The sequence below is a fragment of the Pundamilia nyererei genome, unplaced genomic scaffold (genome assembly GCF_000239375.1).
Source record: "Pundamilia nyererei isolate P.nyererei 1_Seehausen unplaced genomic scaffold, PunNye1.0 scaffold00207, whole genome shotgun sequence".
Lineage (NCBI taxonomy): Eukaryota > Metazoa > Chordata > Actinopteri > Cichliformes > Cichlidae > Pundamilia > Pundamilia nyererei.
This window is the reverse complement of record NW_005187608.1, coordinates 41,584-50,783: the sequence shown is the minus strand read 5'-3', so window position 1 is coordinate 50,783 and position 9,200 is coordinate 41,584. Positions and strand designations below refer to the sequence as shown.

General features: G+C 38.9%; 1 protein-coding gene across 1 annotated transcript in view; it reads left to right on the top strand.

Annotated features, from left to right (window-relative positions):
- The first annotated feature begins 2,160 nt into the window (after positions 1-2,160).
- LOC102214378 (zinc finger protein 638-like) overlaps positions 2,161-9,200 on the top strand; it is a 14,010-nt gene continuing 6,970 nt past the window's right edge. Inside the window, exon 1 of the mRNA XM_005747873.2 lies at positions 2,161-2,267. The gene's annotated coding sequence lies outside the window, so the exon portion shown is untranslated. The remainder of the gene's footprint in view (positions 2,268-9,200) is intronic.

Genomic DNA, 9,200 nt, shown 5'->3' with positions numbered 1-9,200 from the left:
ACTTGTTTTAATCAATTTTAAATCATGCTTTTTATTTGTTCTTGTTTCTAATGTCTCTGTAAAGCACTTTGAATCACCTTGTTGTTGAATTGTGCTATACAAATAAACTTGCCTTGCCTTGCCTTGCCAAAATTGTGGCAGCAGTATAAATGTATTAGGATCAGTTGTGAGGTAGAGATTATTATCTATAAGGATTAACTTGGTGAAGCAGATTTACTAAATTAAGGTTAACTTAGTAAATTGGATCGGCGTCTTTCAGTGTGTTTAATGATGTCTGAACATTTTCTAGTAATTTTTAAAAATACAACTGTTCTGGAGTCCCAAGGAGCAGCCTATGCAAATGAAACTTCAATTATTATTTTCTATTCGTGCTAAATTGAAATGTCACAGAGTATCCAGGGGGACAGGCCCACTCTGTCGGTCGTTTTTAAGAAGGAAAACGTAGATGCAGTTGCTGCATTCATCAAACTGATGCTGAACTTTGATGTGACGACTGAAAGCCTTTTTCCTTCAATGCTCAAACAGTGGTAACAGTGTAAATTCAAACACAGTAAATTATTGTACATTAACTGTGTTTCCCTGATCATGAGAAGTATACATTTACTACATTAGAAAGTTTAAAAAAAATCTTTTCAACATAAACTCCGCTGTGTAAAGTAAGAAATCCCGAGCTATATCCCTGCATCTGTCACATTACAGGACGAGCATGACTTGTGTTGCTGTCAACATCTATGATTGAGACATTTAAAACTGTGCTGACCGTCTCGCTCCAACAGTTACCAGGACTGGTTCTTTCATTTACTGTTTTTGACTGTTGTGCTTAAGTTAAATAAAGGATGGTACTAAGTGCACATACTAATATCAGTTTGACAATATAATACTAATGATTATAGTTACAACAGTAAAAACACACATTAGTGAGTCCTGAGGAACAACAACAAATAATAAGAAGGGTGTAGCTACAGAAAGGTCAACTCGAAACCAGACAAGGAGTCTGAACCCAAACAAGGAGGGTCTGCCGCCCTACTCTTAGAAACTATAGGAACCAAATGTGCACTGTGAGAGTGAAGTGCTTCACTGGGATATTATACTATGAGGACTTTCATATTTCACGAGCATCATGTGACAAGAACATTTAAAGTTAATAGACATACTACGTAGAAAGTGTACGGCCATATTCCTCACAGTAACCCTTTCTGTCATGAGTTAAAGCTATTAAACTATTCCCATACAAAAAGGCTGTGCTATTAAGGCAAACTAATCAGACTTTAAAAAGAAGTGTAAATGAAGACACTGCTGAGCAGGTTATCTTCTGCAGTTACTTAACTGTCCCACACGAAAGAGATCATTGGGTTTACAACAGTCCAAACATAAATTGCAAAGCTGATTTGTACAGAGGTTCATGAAGTCATTAGTGCTGAGAATTAAATGAATACGAGGCTCAACACTACGCTGTACAGTGTTTACAGGACTGAAAAGTAACCTGGGATTGTTTTCCTCTATAAATGATGAAAATATAGCTGCTTGTTCAGGGCACGTAGAAGAAAATGATAACAGAATGTATGTCCTATCTGAGCTTAGTGCATTTCCACAGCCTCGTGCATTTTGCATGATAACGTATTTAGATTCACGTTCTCCAGTGGCAACAACCCAGGAACTGTCGTCTCACACTTTTCACATACCTAGACTGTGCTAGTTGTTATTTCCATCCAGCCATTCTGTAGGTTTCTGTTTTCTTGTGTAAGGCCAAAAGGCAAGTACCTGTGACAGGTGCTCCGTCTTTGCCTCAATTAATAAAAAAACACGTAATTCAAACTGTAGTATGAAAGAGGCTGTCCGGTTTGTGTTTATGAAGAAGAAAAGTAAATGGAGTCCAGTTTATGACTGACAAATGTTTCTCACACCTCTTTCATCACACCAGCTGAAAGCAAAGAGTGCTTTAACAGATGTGTGTGTGGGGGGACTTTACTGTCCCTACTGGTCTGAATGCGGCATTGCAGTTTATCAGCAACAATATTTTTGAGAAACACACTCGGTTTTGTTGCTTTTGGTGAGATACAGATTTAACACAATGCACCCAAATTACTATTATGAATATTTTTTGCAATATGGTTAGAGGTAAGGGTCAGGATGCTTTTATTTTGAAAAACTACGGCGGAAGCGTTTCCCGTTGCAGCCGATGGCGGAACACGGGCAAACACCAACTGGCTGAAGAGGATTCACGGTTTTCGACAAAAAGAAAGACTAACGTCAACTCACAGTGAAAGGTATTTATTCAGATGCAGGGGCGTGTTCTGGAAATTGTATCGGTGGTTGTTCATGTGACGGAACTGCTAGCATGCTTTCCAGTAGCAGACGTTAGCAGGTCTGCTAGCTAAAAACCAGTTAAAACCAAAATGGCTGGTATGTAGCGAGACTCAGTGTTTTCCCGATTTTCGTTAGCACAAATATAGTATTCCGTTTACTCCAGCGCAGCCTGTTGTATTCCATTTAGGGACTCGATTGATTGTACGTCTGCACCGGTGTGTAAGCGGTAACGCTAAGGGTAAATAAGGTAGCTGTTCCCGGTTCAGAACACCAGCACCTCCCTGTGTAGGCCCTGCAGCACGAGCGGATTTCTGCGCACCGTGCAGAAAATTCACGAAGTCTCTGTGGGGTTGTGAAAACCAGAAACATTAGACTACAAGACAGACATAAGAAAATATGCTCGCCCTGTGCATTCTGCATGTGCGCAGTGCAAAGGCCACATTGTCGCACTTGAAGCTCTGACTGGACGTGTCCGGAGGATTGTGCGCTTTCAGTCCATCTGCACCTGAAATTGCGGATAGTTTCACTTTTAGATGGTCAGAAAAGAGTGCTGCGTGAAATGACGAGGCGTGGCTCCTGTCCGAAATATCAAGCTGAGATGTCGATTTCTCCCAAAATCTACATTTGTGGAATCAGCAGCAGCTGTAAAAATCCTTATAACATATCTGCTGTGGGTCCCACAGGATCTTAGCTCGGTGGTGGCGTCTCCGTACTCGGCACGGGTGTTTCTGTATACTATGACAACCACTTGGTTATGGCTTTCCATGTATGTCCTGCATGCTAGCATCTTGCACCCTGCTGTTATAAAGGATGAACACCCTACAATAATGCAAAGAAAGTAGAGAAATCCCAACAATCATCATAGTTTATTTATATAGCACTTTAAAAACACACAAGACCAAAGTGCTGAACAATAGAAGTATCAGAGATGCAATAAGAATAATACGATAAAATAATAAACACAGTAAAAACACTAAAATGTGTAAAAACAGTACCCGCCTCTCGCCCTATGACAGCTGGGATAGGCTCCAGCGCCCCCCGCGACCCTGAAAAGGATAAGCGGAAGCGGATGGATGGATGGATGGATGTAAAAACAGTAGAATATAATAATCATATGACCCCCTGTGAGCAAGCGCTTTAGCAATAGTGGGAAGGAAAAAATGATTTTAACAGGAAGAAGCCTCCAGCAGAACCAGGCTCAGGATGAAATGTGTGGCTCGTTCTCTCCACGGACAGCACCCTGTAGCACAGAGGGTACCTTTTCATTATCTGGATTCATTTACACTGACAATGTTGATCACATGAATGAAGTGCTCCAGGCACATCTAACCAATCTGGGTGTTTCATAGATCACATGACTCTTCTTCCACAGAAGATTGGTCATATCTACTTCAGAGACAATATCAAAGGTTGATGAGAAGTCTGTAAAGACTTCAATTGAGTTTTATTCATATTGTGCCGAATCACAACTTGTAGTTATATGTGTAAAGTAAGACCATACAGTAACTGAGAGAAAACAGAGACAACCCCAACAGTCAGATATCCCCCTATGAGCAAGTGCGTTGGCAATAGTGGGAAGGAAAAACTCTTTATACAGGAACAAGCCTCTGGCAGAACCAGGCTCAGGCAGACTCTGCTGCAGCCGGTTGGCTCCCAGCAAAGTGAAAAGATTTGATGGATTGAACAGGTGTATTTCATCCTGTGTGAAAAACACTCATCGGCAGACTGGAGTCAAGTAGAACAATACTTTATCAATTGCTACACAAGTTAATGCACAGATATTTCCTGGAGAATGTGATACACAGTTCGTGTTTCACTCATTGGCTTCAGTAAGGTACAACACATCATATCTGTGTTTTTCATGTGAGAAGGGGTCCCCTTCACCAAAGGCGTGAAAACACAAAGGAAAGAGACAGTGCTACCTGTATCTGGATGTCATCCTTTTCCTCCTTAAGTCAGGGCTCTAACACACAAAATGGGCTTAAAAGGCTGATTTATTTACAGTATTGTTGTAGTTACTGTCAGCAGATAATACAGACCCTCCCGTCTCCAGACAGTGGACAACAAGCTGGCTAAACAACAACAGCCGATATTATGTCAGCTAATGTTAGGCTTGAGGGTCCTAAAACCCACATTTTGCTCTGATAAACAGTTTGATTACATTCTCACGTTGAGTTTATTTCCTAAGTGCCCAAGTCCATGATGTCACTAATGCTGGATAACAGCAGCTAATAGTGTGCTTCATGGAGTGTGTAGCACTTTATTGTGTCGGCACTGTTAGACAGACACTGTGTTGGTGTGCTGCTTAACAGTGACTACATGACACAGCAGCTGTATCGGTCACATGATTTTTCTTGCACTGGTGCAAGCTTGATACATATGGTACATATCAACTTTGATTCCATAATTTTATTTTTTAACTTGAGTATCTCAGGGTCGGTCTGATGCTTTTTACATTTTATTTTAAGCAGTCATCAATTCCACGAAAACGCCTTGGATTACTGCACCTCTTCTAGCTTTAGGTCATGTTTCATAAATCTAACGGTAACTTTGTGTGCAAACTAATTTTTTTGTGCAGGGTAAGAATATTTCCATGCAAATATGAGAAAATACAGACCCGTTACAAAAATTAGAGTATCATGGAAACATTTATTTATTTCTGTAATTCCATTCAAAATGTTAAACTTTCATAGATTATAGATTTAGGGCCCACAACTTAAATGATTTTAAGTACTTGGTTGTTTATTGGTACATAATTTGGGCTTCCAGGTCATAAAACCCACGAAAACAGAATTTCAAAAAATTCCGTTGAGTTTGCTGACCAGTCAAGCACTGTGATGGCATGGCCATCAAACCAGGTTTTGGTGCTTCTGGTGTTATGGGCAGGGGCCGGGTCCTGCTGGAAGATAAAATCTGCATCTCCATACAGATCCTCAGCAGACGGAATCATGAAGTCATCTAAAACACTCTGGTAGACTGTTGTGGTGACCTTGGATTTAAGAAAGCAGACTTTACCAACACCTGTACCGGACATTACACCCCAAATCAAGACTGACTGTGGATATTTCACACTGGACCTCAAGCAGCTTGGGTTGTAATCCTCACCCGTCTTCCTCCAAACCCTTGGACCTTGATTCCCGAATGAAAAGCACACTTTACCCGAGGAATCCAACAGTTGTAGCCCATCTCCTGCATGCGTCTGAATGTGGTGGTTTTCGAAGCTGTGACTCCAGCCTCGTTCCCCTCTCTCTGGATCTCTGCCAGATTCATGAATCTTCTCTGTTTGAATTAAAACATTCATGCCCTGTAAAATTTGCGTTGATGTCTTCACAGTGTTCTAATTTTTAGAATTCCTGTTTTCGTGGGTTTTATAAGCTGGAAGCCCAAATCATGTACAAATAAACAACAAGTACTTGAAATTGTTTAAGTTGTGGGCCCTGAATCTATAATCTATGAAAGTTTAACATATTGAATGGAATTAGAGAAATAAATCAACTTTTCCATGATACTCTATCTTTTTGGAAAGGGTCTGTATTTGGTCTAATGTCATACTGAAAAATGGAGTCTTGTTCCAGATAGATCTAATGGCACTTTTCTTCTTTCGTAATTCCATCAGTTTTGATGAGATCCCCAATACCACTGGCTAAAGGGTCGTTGGCTCCCAATTTTTCTTTTGTTATTTACTTTTCTTGACTATTTCAAAATATGCTGCACATCAGCCGAGATACACCTTGTTGTGTAAAACTTATTTTATGCCTATTAAACTATGTTACATTTAGCATTTTTATAGATTCAATTTGAGAAAATGGAACCAAGTTATGGGTTTTGTGGCAGCGTTCTAGTAAAAAAGTGCAGTAAATTAAAATTAGGTTCTTTGTTGTTTATATGTAGGCACAACACTGGTTTGTTCCACTAGTTAAGAGCCTTTTTTTATATTTGTGTGATTCATGTCAGCATCACGTGGATTAACAAAGAAGATAACATTTCTCTGAAAATAGTCAGGTACAAGAATTGGACTGAAAATAAATGAAAAAGCAGCCAGTGTCCAAAGAAGGACTTTGAAAGACCGACGTCAAGGTAGTCAGTAGGGCTGTTCGATATAACGATATATATCGGATGACGATATAAAAACATCTATCGTTTCATTTTATGCTATCGTTTGCTTCGTGGTGTCGTAAAATAAACTGTTTACAGCAATATTTTTTCATGGTTTTGATGGTCACTGCAGTGGCTACATTAATTTCTTAAAGTTCTCTCTTTCTCTTATATTTAATATAACCACACTACGGATGGACAAGTGCCTGTTTTTATGCGTTGTCGTTAGCAATAGGGCTGCTCGATTATGGCAAAAATGATAATCACGATTATTTTCACTGAAATTGAGATCACGATTATTTGACGATATTTATTTAACCCTTTAAGACCTACTATAGAACCAAGTCCACCAGAGCTTATATTATTTTTTTTACATGCTGTAGTGCCATTTGTGGGAGCATTTCAAGTTGCTATACATCAATACAACTGTTATAGCCCATATTTTAATAATATGTATGCATTAAGTCCATAGTAATTACATAAATTGCAAAAAAGTGCAATAAACTACAAAAAAAATAGAAAATCGCTTTTGTTTTGTTTACATATATTTCTACTTGGAGAAGTTTAAGAGGTTTATCCCTCAAAACTTTAAATACAATAAAGTTGCAAAAAATAGTTTCCCACCACAGGAAATTTATTTTGAGTGTCTTCATAGTTTTATTTTGGAGATACAGCAATTTTTATATACTGCAGGAAAAACAAAAAACAATCCTATGATGCAAATTTGCAAAGAAAACAGCAGGTGCATCATTTCACTGTGGGAAGTGTTAAGAACAGCTGATAGGAACGGCAAAGCGTGTTTCTGGAATATTATGTTTTTGTTCCTGCAAGCGCTTTTTATGCAATTTTTGCAAAGCTATATGTGGAACGAAACCGTGACCGAGGACAAGCTGATGGCATCAGATGTAAGTACAACTCCTCCGGTTTCATATGCAAAACAAATTATTGCGCTAGCTTACACGGTTCAGGTTCTACAGGGATTTAAAAATAGTTACGCAAAACGGAGCGTGCTGCTCTGACCGGCTTTAAAGGGTTAACAATGACTTTAAAAAAATAATATAAAATAGTGTGCAACACCACTGAAGTTTTGTTTTTTTTAAACTCTTTTCAACCAGCGGCAGTCACTCTCCAAATAACTTCTGCTTAGCTTTCCGAGCTTCCCTCGGGTCCTCTTAATCAGCGGTCTCCAACCTCTTTTGCGCCACGGACCGGTTTATGCCCGACAATATTTTCACGGACCGGCCTTTAAGGTGTCGCGGATAAATGAGGGAGGGGCTAATAATCGGCTCAGTCATTTTTAATGATCGTTGAAAGCCCAGATCGTAATCGTGATTAAAATTCGATTAATTGAGCAGCCCTAGTTAGCAACAACGGCGGTAACACCATCGCGTGTCCGCTTGTTTATGTTCCACATAAACCTTTCACAATAAAGCTCAAGATCCTGTTGAGACTTTTCAAAATAAGTCTGCATCCATGCTGTGTCATGTTTTGTGTCAGTCATGTTGCAAATGTGTCCAATCCAGCAGTAAGCTTTACTGTCACTTGATATCGGTGTATCCATTTTGTTTTGTTTGTTTGTTTTGACAACTCAAGTCTCTGTTAGAGATGGAAAAATGTTGCGTTTGAAGAGCCTAGATTAGGGCTGTTCGATATAATGATATATATCGGATGACGATATAAAAATGTCTATCGTTCCATTTTACGCTGTCGTTTGTTTCGTGGTGTCGCAAAATAAACTGTCTATATAAATTTCTTCAAGTTCTCTCTTTCTCTTATATTTAATATAACCACACTACAGACGGACAAGCACCTGTTTTTATGCGTTGTCGTTAGCAACAACGATGGTAAAACCATTGTGTGTCCGTTTGTTTATGTTCCACATAAACCTTTCACAATAAAGATCAAGATCCTGTTGAGACTTTTCAAAATAAACTGAATCAAGTGAAAAAGTATGCAGAGTGTTTATGGATGAGAAGCAAAAAAGAGCCGTCAGGTGCTAAAAAATAACCCTTAGACTCAAACGTTAGATCAGGCTTTTCCCTGCAGCACGTCGTGTAATAAATACTCACAAAGAAAACGGCGGCCGTTACATTGTACGTCTAAAAATGTATCGTTTCATGCATCGGCTAAAACACTCGACTCCAGCTACACGACGCCCAGCTGGAAACACTTCAGCTACCCAAGATTCACAGGATTTACGGAAAATGTTAAATGTTTGTGATTTATATCGTTATCGGGACGATAGATGTCTTATATCGGGATAAGAGATTTTGGTCATATCGCACAGCCCTAGCCTAGATTACCTTTTAGTTTAAAAACTGCATTGCTTTTAAATAACAAATGCTCTCTCTGTCCCTCTCTCACACACACAATTTGGTTAAAGGTTCTTAAGATTCATTCAAAAACATTGACCTCAGACGCAGAAAATTTGGTCATGCTATTTACTATAAAGATCATTAAAGAACGCAATGCTTATTCATGCTGTTTAAAAATCTATTCAACCCGACTAGTCCATCTTGTTAAAGGAAGCATATTTAGTTTATTAGCTTTAATATATCGTGTTTGGATTTCTATAGTGCTTTTTCTAATCATACAGACTAATCAAAATGCTATACAAGTACGTTGTTGTTTCTGCTTGATCATGTTGACTCTTTCAGCAAATGGTAAGTGTTAATCCTAATTTCTAAATATTAGAATGGTGGGAGGTAAAACTGGATTATGCACTTGTAGGGTGATTTTGTTCTGTACATTTTACCCAGGAGATGACTGTCATTATAGCCACATTGCATTGTGTTTAA